The sequence below is a fragment of the Haemaphysalis longicornis genome, unplaced genomic scaffold (assembly GCF_048455015.1).
Source record: "Haemaphysalis longicornis isolate Haplotype H1 unplaced genomic scaffold, Haemaphysalis longicornis Haplotype H1 scaffold_9, whole genome shotgun sequence".
NCBI classification, from domain to species: domain Eukaryota; kingdom Metazoa; phylum Arthropoda; class Arachnida; order Ixodida; family Ixodidae; genus Haemaphysalis; species Haemaphysalis longicornis.
Genome location: NW_027526460.1, coordinates 13,751,438 through 13,766,449, shown reverse-complemented (window position 1 = coordinate 13,766,449; position 15,012 = coordinate 13,751,438). Strand labels below are relative to the sequence as shown.

At 49.7% G+C, this 15,012-nt stretch overlaps 1 protein-coding gene across 1 annotated transcript in view; it reads right to left on the bottom strand.

The window, feature by feature from the left end:
* Positions 1–15,012, bottom strand: part of LOC144153794 (uncharacterized) — a 161,940-nt gene that overhangs the window by 114,602 nt on the left and 32,326 nt on the right. The window lies entirely within an intron of this gene.

The following is a 15,012-nucleotide window of genomic DNA, read 5'->3' as shown; positions in this document are numbered from 1 at the left end:
CGCCTTCGGCAGCACTGCCGGGCCATGAATCATTTTTTGCGCCGCGACGTGTCGCGCAGCTGCCACGGCCCCCGCACTCTATCTAATCGGGGGATGCACGCCCGAGAAGATCGGGTCTGGTGTGCGCCGCTACCGTGGCTTGAGTCTTCTCCGTCTGGCGGTCGCCTATCGCCTAATGGCAGCGGGTATCGACGCGACTGCTATCTGATACAGTAATGGGTATTTGTGCCCACTTCACTGGCTCCAATCACAGCCTAGTAAGCGCTTGCGTTGCCTTCTTTCAGATAGGGGTTCGCTTATACGCTCGGGATGACAACACTTTGGCGTTATTTCTACTTCTGCGGAGCTTAGAGTTGTGTTTCGGCTGTACCCTGCTTTTTGTTGAACAATTTAAACTTGAGGTTTCCAAAGTTTTGTTCGAATAAACGGGATCTGAAATTATGGAGAGCCATTTTAAGATTATCATGACTATTTCACGACCCAGGAGCCGATTGAAATCATGCGCTAATTAGCATTCGCATCAAGAAGGCTCTTAATAATTAACACCGAGGAGCAGCGGGAAACCGTTCGCCGCAGCTCCGACCCGGACGTCCAGATCCGGGTTGACCGAATGGCCGAAGACGCCGCCGAAGCCCAAGGGCTTCTGGATCTGAGGGGGATTGGGGGGGGGGGGGGGGGAAGAAGAGGCTTCGTCTGCTTTCCTTCAAAACACGTTGTACGCACAAACGTTCATCTCTCTCTCTCTCTCTCTCTCTCTCTCTCTCTCTCTCTCTCTCTCTGTCTGTCTCTCTCTCTCTAACTACTGAGATTACGCGTATAGAATTTGGACAATGGACAGGAACACGTAGTTTTACTACGCGTACACGTCAAAGAAAAAAACGTTTTGTTTTTCACCTTTCTCAGGAACTGTGTTTTGGGGTGACATAAAGAAAGTTCGTGGAATTTGTGATAGCTTCTTTTCGCCATTCTCTCAACTAACGCCTCCTCTTTCTCGCGCGATACGAATAGTCCGATTTTCTTGCGGATCGGGTGTAACGGGATAGTTAAGGATGCTTCTTCAAACGCACACCTGCCTATGCGTGAGGGAATAGTACAGTGGCGTCCATACTGAAAAGTAAAAGCCAGGCTTCCAAAGTTAACCGGTGGCGCTCGGAGACCGACGCTTTGTATTTGTGTCGAAAAATGAGATTCAACCGCTGGTACCAGATGCATCAAATTGTTCATTTAGCAGTTCTTTGAGACCTTTACTTCTTTTCAGTAAAATCATACGTGCAGTATTATATGGCGCACCGCAATCATATACTTACGTCTAGCATAATTACAACGCGACGCATTAGACCGGGAATATTTTACCTTCATTGTCGCTTAGGAAATGGGTTTTTCGCCACAGGAAAGATGCTCAGCTATACTGTGCGTCTCGCGAAGAATTCGCCTGCCTGATAGGGAAGCCGACTGAACTGTGGACTATCCTCACAACTTCAGACTTTACCCACGCAGTCAGTTCCTTGACACTCCACAGCTCCTTTCTACAGACAAATTTCGCTATGGCATAATAGCATATAATTCTTGCAAACGCTATTCTTCGTCTTCTGTGGTACTGCTGAGCACGAGGTCGCGGCGGCCGCTTTCCTGATGGGGGCGAAAAGCAAAAGCGCCCGTGTGTGTGATATTTCGGCGCGCTTTGAAGATCCCCAGGTGGTCAAAATTAATCCGAAGCCCTCCACTACGGCGCGCCTTATCGCCTGCGTTGCGTCGGCGCGTTAAACCGTACAATCAAATATCAGTCGTCTTGTGGAGTAGTTCGACTCTTTCGTTCGCGTCGCTCCCGCTCCGCACAGGTCACCCCTTTTTTATTTAGGTTGTTTTTATTTTTGTAGGGAACATTAATCTTTCTTCTTTTTTCCCCCTTCCCCCTCTGCTTCACACAAGGCTCGCGTGGGTGAAGGAATATATAACCCGGACGGACAGCGTGGCAAGGGCCGCTTGACGCGCCACATTGACGCTCAGAGTGGCGCCACTAACAGTGTGCTCGGGGCTTCTCTGACTCTTTAGAGATCGGAGAAAAAGCAGGCCCTTCCACACACATACATTTAAACAATTTAACACGCTATCAGAGTTAAACTAAAATGCTGCTCAGCCCATGGCCAACCGTTATAGACGTCTCTTGATTGCACACGTACTAGGCCTTCGTCACCGGCTTCTTATAAACGCTGTTATGTTGCCAACCAGGCAACACTTATTCACAGGCCGGCTTAATGTGAGCACAAACAGCAGCCCTAGACTAGAGGAGCAGACTCGCGGGGTTTATGACCCATGTGAAACAACCGGCTCATTATGAACTCCGCCTTTGAGCGAAACCGACTCCGAAGCACGAGCAGCAGTCTGGTAGCCGAGACGGTCTGGACACTGCCTCCGATGCACTGGAGCGTGGCAACCCGGCAGCGACATCGTCGCGTGCATACACTGTGTTCTACGCTTGCGGGAGGAAAGCACAGCCAAAGGCCTTGTGTTGTTGCGTCATTAGCGGTAGGCAACTCGCGTTATCGTCAACGTCTCCGACGGCCGGAAGCAAGGAGCTGCTTCACAGTAGGCCACGGCGAGAAAAAAAAAAAAAACCATTGTGGAGACCCGGGGCAAGCTAGTATCTAAGAGGTGAGGACGAGCGTGCACGCCCGATCATCGCCTCTTTGGCGGAAGCGGGTGAGCTACAGACTGCGTGTCACCCGGTCGCGAGTGTCAAGCGCTCCTCGGCTCCGGCCCCGCACGGCGGCACCGCGCTGTCTTTTGTCAACAAGCGTCGGCTTCGAGTGGCGGCGACAAACGCGTATCGGGTGTGAACGCGCGAGCGGGGTCCTTTGGCCCCAAGCGTCACTTCCGCAGGACTTGCCGACTTTGCTGCTGAGAGCGTACACAGGCGCTGCGGCGGTACAGTGAACTGCGCAGCGGCGTCCTTTCATCTGCGCTTTGTCCCGGAAGCTGGCGAACGCGCCAAACACACGCACGCGCTGCCCCGACAACCGGCGGTGACTGTAAACCGTAAGGTGGAACGAACAACCGACGGCCGCCTCTGCCGTCTGCTGCTCGCTCTCGTTTTCGAGTGCGCATTTAGAACGCTCCGCTATTCTACGCACACAAAAATACCACTTTTAAAAAGTGTTTTTCAATTTGTGAGGAATGTCTTCTAATTCATCTTTCGGCGGGCGCAGTTTCATTCGGTTTTATGGTTGCGTTACAATCAGACATTTAATTCGAGTTTTATTAATAATAATAATAATAATAATAATAATAATAATAATAATAATAATAATAATAATAATAATAATAATAATCACCAGCCTATCTACGCCCACTGCAGGGTAAAGGCATCTCCCATTAATCTCCAATTATCCCGGTCATGTGCTAACTGCAACCAATTTATCCCCGCAAACTTCTTGGTCTCACCTGCCCATCTAACTTTCTGCCGCCCCCTGCAACGTTTGCCTTCTCTAGGGATCCACTCTGTTACCCTTAATGACCAACGGTTATCTTGCCTTCGCATTACATGCCCTGCCCACATGCATTTCTTCTTCTTAATTCTTACTAATATGTCCTTGACACGCGTTTGTTCCCTGACCCACTCCGCTCTCTCCTTGTCCCATAATATTACACGTACCATCTTCCGTTCCATTGCGCGCTGAGTCGTTCTAAATTTAAGTTGAACACTCTTTGTGAGTCTCCAAGTTTCTGCCCCGTAGGTGAGTACCGGTAAGATGCAGCTGTCATACACTTTCTTCTGCAGGGGCAATGGTAGGCTGCCATTCATTATCTGAGGATGCCTGCCGAATGCACTCCACCCCATTCTTATCCTTCGAATGATCTCTGCCTCATGGTTGGGATCCGTGGTCACGACTTGGCCTAACTTGAGTTTTTAATGATACGTTCATTTAGATGTTCAAAAGGCGTTCACAACGTTACAAAACACTTTCAAAACGGCATATATATTGTGTGTTTTATGTGGTTATGAGTGTGAGAAGTAACGCATTAGGGCTGTTGTGACGATAGCACAAAAAATCGCCTCTATTTGCACTCTTTAGAAAATAGAAACACGAAACCTTACAGTTTAGCCATGCACACCCTACCTCCCCTCTTCAAGCGGGTCTTATGATTCCCGCAGTAACCCTCGCACGGTACGATAACCCTGTCTACGTGATATCGACGCGACAGCACTGTGACAAGTAATTAGGGAGCTTCACCTCCACGCCCTCCTTCACATATCTGCCGAGCGCCGCGAGCGGCCCGTATTTTTCAGCGATCAACCCGATAATTCCAGCATGACGGAGATGAGGAGACACCACCGCGAAGGCAGTCGAGGCACCCTTTTAGCCCACCGTGCTCGCAGTCTTCTGCCCACGCGGTGGCTCACACGGCGGGCGCCATGTTTGCTCTGCGCGACCGTTATCACCTGCCGGTGCGCCTTGGCGGTCGTTAGTCTCACGACAGAGAAAGAAGCGTGCCGCCACCTCGACGCCGCGGCTCCCGCTGCGAGGACACGGTATACACAGGCCTTCCGTGGCCGCAACCTTTAAACTTCCTGCGCGTGTTCTTTGGGCGCCGCCGAACGCTGACTGCTGATAAGGCGGGCCGTATACAACGTCCTTAGTGCGGACCTACATCAAACGCGCGCGCTGCTTTTGAAGACCCGCCCGGCTGCTGCAACGCGGGTGCGGTGTCGGGCACGCGGGGTCGCCCCGCGGGGTTATATATGTATATACGCGCGCACGCTTATCGAGTTGTCCGAGCTCTAACTGCAAACGACAAGATTTAGGTCTGCCGCGAGCCTATCTTACTTTATGGAAGGAGCTTTGTTTATGGACACGTCTTGCGACTTATGGGTGCCGTTTTCGCAGGCATAAGCAAACGGTAGGCAACGACGCGCTATCTTTGCCTTGACGTCTAACTCTAAACAGAGAACCTATATTTAACGGGCAGGGGCACGTCTGTACAAGATCATGATTTAATCGAGACAACCGCATCCCTTGAATTGATCGAAGAATATCGTGGTAAGGGATCGTGCGATGCTGAAGATTCAGCCGCTCAATTAGAAGAGGGCGGAACAGAACGAGAAAGAAATTTGCCAATCAACGCCATATTTTTTTTATTTTCCAGAACTTTAGACGAGCTAATAATATCCGAATGCATTGCGTTCACGAAATATAACAATACTGTTGTAGCGAAGGTCATGAACACCATGAGATGGACCCTTTCCCAATGGTTATGTCCTACCATAGGATAGCAGTCGGTGGACAGACTTCCCAGAAGCTTATGTCCAATGCGGTGCTTTCTGAGGAAGACGAAGTGTGTGCTCGCTCAATTCGGATCTTAGCCCCGGTTTGCTACGCTCCCTCAGACTCCGGCCTAGCTAGACGACGTGACCGTTTGCAGGTGGACCTGTTAATAAACATCACCACACTTTGTGTAGCCAAATAGAATAAAGATCGCGACATGTCGTAAAAAAGTCAAATATGCATTCCACACAGCGTCGCACATCACAGCTTTTCTGTTATTCCGGCGGGTGAACGCTGAGCATCTTAAAATTCTCATTTGGTACGTCTACACGCGTTTACGTCCGCGTCTATACGTCCATGCGTGCGCGCAGAGTTACGCGTCTGGCGTCGCCGTGCGGGTGTTGAAACGCTGCTTCCGGTAATCCATATTCGTTGCGACGCGAGACGACGTGATACGAGGGCGCACATTCCGTGTACGTGTACTTGCAGCGGTACACCTCCACATGTATATAGTAGTCGAATACGACGCGCTCATGCTCCTTCCACCAGAAGAGGTGAGAGCAGAAAGAATGGCCTCTCGGCAGTTCCCTGGTACGTACATATATAGCACCACGAGTGAGAGCAGGAGACCGGACTGGGCAACAAAATCACCTGAAATAGTCCAACAAGAGCTTTCTCATCCAAAGCACAGTGCAAGAAACACCACGGATTCGAGCAAAAATAGGTGCCTAAATAAGATACGAAAAAAAAAAAATACAAAGAACTAAGGGAAAGCTAGACACGAGAACGGAGTGAGCATAACCACCCCAAACTGTAACTTCCTCGGGTAGACACGAGACAAGACTTAAGTTCATTATTCAGGATCTCATGTGGTTATATCACATACTATCTCTATCATTTATATCCAGAAGTAGTTATCACATCTTCTCTTATTGCTTATCATAGACTAAAGCCGTAGGGCAATCTCATGGCTATAGTGACGGTTCCAAGAACTCCCCGTCGTGTGTGTTGGGGTCCGTACATAGCTCAAACATTGAGGACAACGAACGCCATTAACAGCTGATGCGAAGATGCCATTAGACGTGTTTGGTAATTCATGACCAGACAGCATATCCGTCCACAGTCTTCCCCGTGAAAACGACCGATGACAAATATTTCCCCCTGAATTCAAGTGGTCGATTAAACGTCACGCGTGGACGGCCAACTTCCCGGTTAGCTCAGGTGCATTACATAAACTTAGTTATGAAGCTTCCGTGCGTGAAGTTCTGGCAAAAGCTTCAAGTGCGAAACCTTTGAGCAGGGTGCACGCGCTTGCTTCCAGCCTTGAGACTGCATTTAAGTAAATTGTAACCTTTTCTTTGCCGGTAAAAGGAGGGAGAATGCTCTGGCAGCCGCCGCTTCGCAACTTTCCGGAGTACACCTCCCCATAAAGCAACTTGCATCAAGAGAGAGGAAAAGAAAAGAAAAGAGAAGAAAGGAAAAGAAAGAAAGAAAGAAGGGAAGAAGGAAAGAAAGAAAGCAGCGAAGTAGCAAGCATCAGCAGGACGACGCGAGTGGAGGTGCTCGCCCCTGGTGATGCATTCGGCGCTGAGTCTATGAACCTGGCCGATGGCGGGATGCGGCGCTCCCCCGCCGGGTCGTTTCCTCGGCGGCGGCCACTCCCAGCCTAGCCGGGCGTTCGATAGGCCGAGTAGACGTCCTACGGTGGCCGGGGGTCACGCGCGGGGTCGCAGGTCACCGCCGGTGTACGTGAGTGCCAATGAGGTCGACCCCGAGACGGAAGGCACGCTCGCCGCGCGCGCACTTCCCGGCGCCAGACTCCGCAGCCGGTTCGGGGGCGAGCCTTTTCATATAAGCCCCACTATGCACATACTTGGTCGGCCGCTCCCGTGTCCGGATTTGCCTGCGCGCCAGGGCAGCGGCGATCACTCGAGCGCAGCCTGCTTTCTCCGATTGCGAGGCACGACGACGAGTGGTCCAGCCTCGCCTCGCCCCGGCGGCTGCGGGTCTCTTTGATTGCGGCCACGCGCGGTGCTGCCACGGCGTGGGTGAAGTTCGTGCGCCGCTCCCTGCTTGTCGCCCTTTGGCTCGGCGGCCTCCGTTTCTTCACTCGGTGCGTCTACCCCGGTCATCGGGAGCGCTCTCCTCCGCCTCCTATGCGACAGGACGCCCGGCGGTCTTCTTTGTGACCAAGAGAAACAAGTTTCTGCAGCCATGCTCTCATCACAACCACCACCACCGCCGCCACCACCATCATCCTCATCATCATCACCATCATCATTATCATCATCATCATCGATGATGTGGTGGTGGTGGTGGTGGTGGTGGTGATGAGAGCATGGCTGCAGAAACAAGTTGGTCACAAAGAAGACCGCCGGGCGTCCTGTCGCATAGGAGGCGGAGGAGAGCGCTCCCGATGACCGGGGCAGACGCACCGAGTGAAGAAACGGAGGCCGCCGAGCCAAAGGGCGACAAGCAGGGAGCGGCGCACGAACTTCACCCACGCCGTGGCAGCACCGCGCGTGGCCGCAATCAGACCGGCATCATATCATCGATTATTATTATTATTATTATTATTATTATTATTATTATTATTATTATTATTATTATTATTATTATTATTATTATTATTATTATTATTATTTCTCTGTCCACTCCAGGGCGAGGGCTTCTACCACAGATTATATTTATTTCTCTAAAATACGGAGTTTCCATCGGTGTCGGTATCTAACGTACTGTAAATTTATGAGCACTGGAAATAACATTTCTAAGTGCAAGCAGCATTCGTGGCCTGTCGCACGTTTTTTTCTCCTGGTTGCCGTTTAGGAGGAAAATGAACTGCCCTCCGTGAGAATCGGGACGAAGTGAAAAGGGCTCGTTATGGCCCTTTTCACTAAGGCAGGTCCAACGACCCGTGTCACTTTGAGATGAAGCGCAACTAGCGCCACCGACCTCCACACGAAAGAGCATCCAGTGCTTCCGGCATTTCATAGGCGTTATAGGTCGCAATCACGTGCCTTTTAGTCTCAAAAGTTCAGTCAGAACAAAAGTGCACAACTTCGCTTTTCCTTAATTATTCCCGCGGCACACGGGCGGCGCAGATTATGCAGCCTTGTCTTGGCGCGTGAAGGATACCTCGATGATTCTGGTAAGAATCTTGTTTTTTTGAACGGCGTCTTCTCTCGGCTGCGTTTTCGTTTACTTGGTCTTTTTTTGTGTGTAGTGCAACTTTTCCTGAACAGGTGCCGATTTTTGCCGCGAAAGTTACATGCCACTTGAAGCTAACGGGTGCGTTAAAATCACATGCTGTATTTCAGTAACTTAATTGCCGTGTGACTCGTTCTCGATCTCTGGGTGACGACTTTGAATATTGTCAGTTTCCTCCAAATGTCCCGATCAGTAAAGGCGAACTTTTACAATACCCATTCCAATTTTACGGGTTCTTGTTTTGTTTGTCCAGCCGTGGCTTTAGTTACTGCTTTCCCATTGAGAAAACAATGGCGCTGGTATAGCCTAGGGCAGAGGAGCCATGTTATGACACCTAAGCCTTGAAAGAAAAACATTCCTTTAATTTCCTCCGCAATTCCAAGTTATAAATTCCCCGAGCGCAATTTAGCGTAATTTAGGTTTGTTGGCAGCTATTTAGACTTTAGGAGAAGTTTCTATAGCTCTAACCTTCTTCTTCAACGGTACTGTCAATACAGCTGCGATACCTCAGTCCGAGTTAGAATATACTTCCCCTCTGGCGTGCTCTAATTAAACTCATAAATCTGAGCATAAAAGTCTAGCAACGTAAATTCGCGTTATGCGCCCGGGCATGCTAGAGTGCCTGCATGACGTATATGACGGCACTAAATCTGTGTCGGAGGCCAAAGGAACTGTCATGGCGAGCCGTAACTTCACCCGGCTGGGCTGTTAAACGCGGACACGCTTGGCGCTCTTACGCCGCAGGCCGAGAGATGGCGTCACCAGACCTGCGGCCTCACTTGCTTGCGGAGAGCGCCGTAAACGTGGATATCGTTCTCGTAATGGCATCTCCGCCTTGGTTACACACGCCTTTTCTTCTCTTTCTTTTTTTTCCCCTCCCTCTCCTTCTCTTTCTTTGTTATTTTCTTTTGCCTAGCGTCGCGCCTCGTTTCATCCGGGCTGTTTATTTCTCCGCTATGGGGAGCACGCCGCGTCCTGATTAATTGCCCGTGACCGACCGGCGCAGCAATGATTAGTTGCTACCCCTTACGAGTTGAATTTGTTTTGTTAAACGTTAACGCTTCGACGTGTTCCTCCAATGACCTTGTGCACGTGCCTTATCGTTACGGTGCTCAAGTCACTGCACATGCAAAGCTATGCGTATAGGAACAATATCGCTTAGCAGTTCCCATATTCGTTTTACTTCTTGTTGGGTTTCCGTAATTTTTTCGCACTCTGCAAGTAAGTATGACATGATTAAAGCGTCCCTGGCGTGCCGTGACGCCCCGCGAAGTTAAATAAACACTATTAGCGGTAGGCACGAGGCGGCCGCTGGGATTCGTTCTGCGAGCCCGTGCAGTGCCCCAGATCGTTCACTAATGCAGTGCAGTTATGTTTCCCGCGAGCGGACCGATAGCAGCGCCTGCTGGCGAGGTTCTCTCACTGTTCACATGCCAACGACGTTCTTTGCCCAATGCACACATTGTCCCGTAAAGTAAGCATCGACAGTGGCTGTATATACGCAAAGAAACAATCGCACTCGATTTTTTTCGTCGAGATTCCGAGCTAGCGTTTCTTGCGGCGATGGCCCGTTCAACAAATCGAGAAAGTTGCATCTACATTGGCTGCAGACTAAGGAAGGTTCGTGGCAGTGAAGATATTGGGTCTTGCAGGCTTCACGTCTTGGAACGCGTGTTTGTCTTTTTCTTGAATTCTGTCTTTTTCGGAAGCAAAGAATCTGGTGTACTTCTGGCCGCACTTCTATACGGTGCGGTTTTTGGTGACCCTTCAAAAGGAATGGGAGGACCTTCGGGATATTCTAAACAAGCAGAAAGCGACGCTGTATTTTCAGTGCATAGAAGGCTGTTCTAGGTGCTTCAGATGAGCGGTATACGTATGCGTCAGAATTACAGGAACCACGAATACAGCATAGAACATTGCCTCTGTCCAAACGCTGACCTGGTGGAACAACAAGCGCGTCATGTTTAGCATAAACTACATTGAATTAGGCTATGAAAAGGGCAGAAGGAGAGGCGATAGAGGTCGTATCCAGTTTGGACCATTCCTCCGGTAAACATGATGCGGAAAACTACCTGTACTCGCATGTGCACCGGTTGTTTTTTCAGGTTGGCCCATGCGGAACCGCTTGCAGAGTGTCATGGAACACAGCACGTCCTTGGCCGGCGTGACCTAGTTTTCGCGCGAACGCTTGCCGTGTTTTCCCTGATGTCGAGAGTGAAGTTGACCGGCCCGTGCGTAAGCCCGTGCACCGGCTGCTGCCGGATGCGCTCCGTCCTTCGTCTCCTCTCGCGTAATTTCATCCGCTTGACACTTTTCGATTACTCTCGACGTGCTATCTCAGTTTACCGAGATGAGCGCCCCCATTTTCGCAGATGTCAAGTCACTCGGCTGCGCGCGGTGTGTCACAGTTGGCGGATATAGACGCTGTTTCTGACCGCCGGCAGCGGCGAAAGTGACTCGCGTCCAACTGCTAACAAGCAATGCAGGGGACTGGGTCAGCGGGAAAGCCTGCAAAGCGGCGGGGCGGACACGCGGATAGCCCTTTGTCCTGCAACAAATTCAGTTTTCTTGCGTTCTTTTTTTTTTCTGCTTTGCTACTTTTTTGCCCGAGGCTATAGGTTACAGAATGACCACACCTGACTCTCCCGCTGCATATATTGTTACACCAGGGAAGAACGACCAGGTTATTAGAAGATTAAACAATTTTTCCATATTCTAACACATGATAAAAAAATAAATATCACCTTTTTGAGGTTAGCTGTCTGTACGAGAAGGCCTGTTTGCCAGCCAAGTCAACTTCCTGTGTTTGCGCATACCACGTCAATATACGAACGGTGGTTATGCATTAGGGCCCGCTTTACGTAACGCGTGTCCATATGCGTGCATGTGTGCATGTGTGTGTGTGCATGTGTGTGTGCGTTTGTGTGTGTGTGTGTGAGCGCGCGCGCATGTGTGTGTGCGTGTGTATGTGTGTGCGTGAAAGTGTGGGAGCGTGCTCGTGCGAGCGTAAACGTGTATGTGCGTGTGTGCGTGTGCGTGTGTGTGCGTGTGTGCGTGCGTGTTAATTCGTCTTAGTCACGTTTGTATTAATGAGAGTCTACTTAGCGCTGCGCAGTAAATTGTCTACTAATTTCCAGATGAATAATGGGAAACTGAAAATGTCATTGTCGTCAACTATGTTCAAGACTTGGTTGGGGCAGTTCGCAAATTAACATAAATCACTCACGTTGCGTTGTTAGGCAAACCGGTTTGGACCCGTTGCAAAAAAAAAAAAAGGAATAATAAAGGCGCAATCTTATAACCTAATAATATGACCCCACCTCATTTGACTTGGTTCTATGCACTGGGATAAAATAGGGAGGACGTGATAAGGAACTAAAAAAGCAAAAACTCAATAACATGATCGTGCTTTTGCGTTCTTATTCAAAGGCGCTGCAGAATGGCTGATCGTTCTGACGAGAGCCGACGTAGAAGCCACGCAAGCTTGGTGCATCGCACGTAACAGAAAAATAGATATTGGTAGTCATTATTGTACAATAAGACGACACGGAGACCTCGTTCATCTCACTTTTTTACTCCCCACTCGTCAGTAGCGGTCCCAGAGATCGGTTTTGGGGGGGGGCGATTTTTTTTTTTTTTTTTTTGGGGGGGGGGGGGGGGGCGAGGGAAATAAAAATCGCTCTCCTCCTTGCGCCAATTCTGCGGAGGTGGTGATAACCATGGAGGCGTGTGCGCGTATGCGGTGCAACCCCCGCTGGGATTTAACTTCGCGCACGTGGAATGCTTAAAAAAAACTAAAAATAAGAAACTGAGGACCTCTTTGGGGGGGGCGACCGCCCCCTTCGCCCCCCCCTTGGGACCGCCACTGCCACTCGTCAGGCTTGCTCCCAAACCCAGTTAATTGTCTTTCGAAGTCTTAAAACTCATCCGCCCGCTGAATAGTCATCGCTAGCACTTGACATCTGCATGCTGTCGTGGTTTCTCTCCTGTATTTGCAGTTTTTTTGTCTCTTATTCTGGTTGTATTTCTTGCCAATTGCCCTCCCTTTATTCCCTAACCCATTTTTTGATGTGACACGTGCCTCGACCCGATTTACCGAAGTTTCCAACGGCTACCTTTTTATTGTTCTTCGTTACTCAAAATCGTTCTAGTAGTAGTAGTAATAAACCTAGCCTGTGCTTGTGGGTTTATTTTTCAGTGCGTTAAATGACCCGTAGGTCATACACAATGCAAGAACTGCGAGAAAGAACGTGGGATAGAGTTCCTATTTTTTTCCACGTAATGTGCGACTGACCAGTTACGTTTCTAGATCCGGTATGCAGACTTGGAATCGTTCAAAGTCAGTGTTTTATGTTGATTGCAGGTCGGAGTAAACTGGTCAGGTATCGCAGAGCAAAAGACCTTATTGATTATTCTAAGAAAATAAATGGCAGAACAAACATTACTTATTGGCAGCACTGAATCCTGTTCGAATAAAGTGTATGGCAACCAGACAGAAACGTCGAAATCAACTACCGTATTTACCCGATTCTAACGCGCACTTTTTTTCCGAAAAAAATAGGCCGGAAAATCGCATGCGTGTTAGAATCGGATACAAAACCTAAACTGCGGAAACAGCGGAAATTTCGTCCCACCCATCGCCATCGCCATCTCAAGATGGTGCCAAAGCTTTTAGCAACGATTTTTCGGACGCAGCAAGCCTAGGCGCCTAGGCTTTTCCATCGGAGTTCGCACAAATCGTCAAATCGTTTCACTTGCGCGCTTGATAACAGCGATGGCAGCAGCGGCTCCCACGCGTTCAAAGCGAGCGGTCGGCTGAAGCGTGCACCTCTGGAGAAGCTCTCAGGATGGGCGTGCGAGGCGTGGGCCAGGATGCCATCGGCCGTGGTAGAACGTTCGTTCAGGAGTGTGGCATCGCGAACGCGCTTGAAGGCACTGAGGCCGAGATGTTGTGGTCAGCGGAGAGCGACGAGGAGTGAGATGAGTGAGATTACTTCGGGAAATAAATCGCCCATTTCTCTCGCATTCGTTTGTCTGGGTCACAAAGTCCCGTGCGCGTTACAATCGGAGGTACAAGTTTTTTCGTTTTTTTTTTGCCAGGAAAATCGGGTGCGCGTTAGAATCGGGGGCGCGTTACAATCGGGTAAATACGGTACGTGGTAGTATTAAATTGACTTCGGCTAATTTTATTTTGCCAAATATAAGAACTCACAAAATGAAAAAAAAAATCTTTAAAATTTACAATGTTGAAATATTTATAATTAACGAGGATAGCTAGAAAATAATCAGCCTGAATAGAAATTTCCACTGTGTAATTACTTCCTGTTCATGTCCAAGCTTCTGATGGCGGGCGTCATTTCCAAATTCACACTTCCCGATTCAAAATACGTAGTCGAAGCCACACGACGCAACAATCTGGGGATTGCTAACAAAGAATGTATTGGTCAAATTAAGACGTCATACTCAAAGGGAACTGAGGTTCGCCACATTATACTATCAGCTAAGAGATTTCGCACTTATTTTTACAGCGGCAGTTTAAAATGAGCGCCCCCAACTACGCCTCTATCCGATCCAAAAGCTCCCGGCAAAGGGTACTTCACAGCAAGGAGACGCACGATGAGAGAAAGCCAACTTCATGGAGCAGAAAGATACGGGATAAGGTTGAATGTAAAAGGGGAAAAAAAAAATCAGAAAAAAAAGTTCTGCAGCAACATTTCAACACAGAGGTAAAATGTTGAGCAAGTCCCCGCTATGAAACCGTATAGAAAACGTGAAACGCATGCAAAACGGACCAGTCATAATGGCACATGTGGCTTAAACCAACCGCGGCAGTTCCTGGTGGGTGCGGCCAGTAGAAACTGACCCGATGAACTTCAATATGAACTGATCCCCCTCACACACCAGTACATGGGGTGTGAGAGGGTTCAGTTGATGTACTCCTCGCAATGCCACTACTGCGAGTCTCCGGGCACCCTCTACCATTATATGTGAGGCTTGTTGGGAATGGGTAATCCCACCTCGGTCACCGCTGTTGCGACTGGGCCATCCGAGCGCATCACCGGTGTAGCGACGTTGCCTTTCTCCGTCCGCCATAGACGCGGCGCAGAGCAGAGCGATGGAGTTCTCCAGCCGACGAAAAGTCGAAGCAACGTTTATATACAGTATGTACAAGGGCAACAAAAGCGTTGCATGGCTCGCACAAAGGCGACAGCACGTCTCAACTCGGTGACTCCAAAAAGTTCCGCGCTCGCCGTGCTTCCGGGCGGGTTTTATACCCCCGGGAGTCCGTTGCAGCCACGAGAAGTTTTAATCGCTCCAATCAGGACTCTCGCTGGCCGAAGTTTGAATCCGACTAATGGAGACGAAGCGATTGAGTCAGCTGAGCCGCCATGACGGGGAAAGGAAGGCAATGCTGTCGGCGTCTTAGCAGCGCCATCTCCAGACATGTAGTGGCATGTCTGCCGCGGGTGGTTTGGTCGAGGAGCTAATCGGCTCCGCTGCCGGCGCGTCGCCCCGTTCAGCGAATTTGGGCGGGGCGCTC